The following is a 2,668-nucleotide window of genomic DNA, read 5'->3' as shown; positions in this document are numbered from 1 at the left end:
TGTGTGAGTGTGGGTGTATGTGTGTGTGTGTATCTGTGTGTAGAGGAAGACAAGAGACAGAGAGATTACAGCTGTGTTTTGGGCAATGGGGGGCAGAGGATGACCTCTTCTCCATTGATTGCCACCCAAATGCCAAAGAACCCACGTTCTTTGCCCTCGTGCTGGGATTTTTCCTTGGATCTGCTCTGCCCCAGTTTTTACTTACCCCGTAGTTGGAATAAAGGGCGTTCTTCCAGAGTTAGACTGTGACTGTAACTGTTATCCACCAAATCTCTGAAATCACGGTGAGATCACGCTTGATCCCTCCCATCAGGATCTACATTGTCCTTGGTTGTTGCCCGTCCTCTTCAGTGCGTCCTTTATGTGTTGACCCCTGAGACCACGACCTTTCTCTTTAGTTTTAACCCCGGAGGACGACCCTCCGTATCTGCCATCATAACTATCTGGATTGTAGCTGGGCAGATCTAGGTGGGACGTTTTCTGCCTCTCCATCTTCCCTTTCCGGGAGGAGCCCTTTGATTAGGTTTTCAAGATCCCAGGTAAGTAGATGATCCCCACCCCTTTTTAGGGGCTCTCTACCCCTGATCTGGAGACCATCATTCCTGAATTTTAAGCTGATCAGAGATCCAGATTTTGCTCTCACCTGCCATCTTGTTGCTATTGACTATTGCCTTTCTTTCCTGAGACCCTTGTTCCCATTTGGCAGCAGCGATAAAATGCCAGTCCTTTTGCAGTGGCAAGGAACTGGAACTGAGTGGCTGCCCATCAGTGGGGATTGGCCGAAGAAGCTAGAGTACGGGAATATGATGGAACACGACGGATCTGTGAGAAACGACCAGCAGGACGCTTTCTGAAACACTGGAGAGACTGACGGGAACCGATGCAGAGGGAAGCGAGCGGGACCAGGAGATCACTGTACCCGGCAACAGCGAGATTAGACAATGATCAGTTCTGATGGACGAGGCTCTTTTCAACAGTGAGGTGATTCAGGCCATTTCCAGTAGACTTGTGACGGAGGGAGCCGTCTGCACCCAGAGAGAGTTCTGCAGGACTGACTGTGGATCGTAACCCAGTATTTCCATCTTTTTTGTTAGTGTTTGCTTGCTTTCTTGCTTTCTTTCTCACTTTTTCCTTTTTGATTTGATTTTTCTTGTGCCACAAGATAATTGTATAACGATGTACGCATATATTGGATTTAACATATTTTACCATGTTTAATATATATTGGATTACTTGCTTTCTGGGAGAAGGGAGGGGGGAAATTTGGAACACACGGTTTTGCAAAGGTGAATGTTGAAAACTCTCCTTGCATATATTTTGAAGATAAATGTCATTTCCTTTCAAAAAATAATGAAAATGCCATCTATACTCGTAAAGTCTTGATTTGTTGTCTAAAATCTCCGATACCTTTAGAAAGACTTTTTCCTTTTTAAATTTAATGTTTTTATTTTTACATCACAGTTATTTCCCATGCTCCTTTCAGATTCAACCTTTCCTTGTGACAGAAAAAGAAGCAAATATGCTTCATATGGAAACCTTATCTGGTGCAGCTAGGGGGCGCAGTGGATAGAGCAGCAGCCTTGAAGTCAGGAGGACCCGAGTTCAAATTTTACCTCAGATACAGAACACTTCCTAGCTGTGTGACCCTGGGCAAGTCACTTAACCCCAATGGCCTCAGCAAAAAAAAAAGGAAGACGCCTCACCTGACAGTGTCCAACAACAGTAACAGTAGTGACAGCGCGCACTTACACAGCACCAGGAACACGCCACACACTTTGTAAATCTCAGCCCTGGAAGGCAGGGGCCATTGTTATCAGCATTTTAAAGAAGCCTACAGCCAAGGGGTCACACAGGTAGGAAACCTCCAAGGCCATGGTTGAATTCAGGTCTGTCTGATTCCGCACCAACCACTGAGCTCCTCACCTGTGCCCTGAGCTTGGAGGATCTCTGATACTCGGCGTTCCGCTTCCTTTCATTTACTGTCACTTCTATGGATTATTTGGGGACATCTTTTCCAGCTTCAGCTTATTATTCTCGGCAGCATTTCACATAAACCTCCCCATATCCTTCTGAATTCCTCCTCGTTATTGTGCAATGGCGCCCACCCCACTCATCAAGCACAGCGTTTTCAGACTTTGCCACCGAATGGGCCCCCTCTGGCCCCACTCTGAGCTACCGTGGAGAGCCCGGCTCTGACCTTTGGGCGTCCTTGGGGCACGAGCCCAGGCGCGCGTTACAGGGTCAAAGGCCAAGGCAAGTTAGTCGCTGTTCTTGTACAATCCCAGACTGAAATACAGAGCAGCGGCCCGTTCCTAGCTTCACACCGGCGTCTCAGTCCTCCCCTTCCCCACTTTCCCCACGCCCCAGAATCAATTAGCCACACTTTCTAGAGTCCTGTGCCCGCATAATCTGAGCCCTTATGAATCACCCCAGAGTGGGTGGAGGCGATGGGTTCTAACAGGTCTCGGGTGTGTTCTGTAATCCCTCCGATACACGCCCTGGAAAGACAGCCGAGCCCCGCGCCGGCTGACAGTCCTTCTCACCACGAGTCATGAACCCCTATTGCTCAGATCTTCTCCCCTCATGCTGCCCAATGACGTCTCACTTGACAGAACTTGGGGTCCTGAATCACCGTTCCTCAGAGATAAACAGTAACTTCCTCTCCTCC

General features: G+C 48.2%; 1 long non-coding RNA gene across 1 annotated transcript; it reads left to right on the top strand.

The window, feature by feature from the left end:
- On the top strand, positions 1-1,439 carry LOC141553914 (uncharacterized). Its single transcript, XR_012485718.1, has 2 exons — positions 1-475; positions 509-1,439. It is a non-coding gene; the product is annotated as an uncharacterized LOC141553914 (long non-coding RNA).
- The last annotated feature ends 1,229 nt before the right edge of the window (positions 1,440-2,668 follow it).

This window comes from Sminthopsis crassicaudata, chromosome 2, assembly GCF_048593235.1.
Source record: "Sminthopsis crassicaudata isolate SCR6 chromosome 2, ASM4859323v1, whole genome shotgun sequence".
NCBI classification, from domain to species: Eukaryota; Metazoa; Chordata; class Mammalia; order Dasyuromorphia; family Dasyuridae; genus Sminthopsis; species Sminthopsis crassicaudata.
This window is presented reverse-complemented; position numbering and strand designations above follow the sequence as displayed.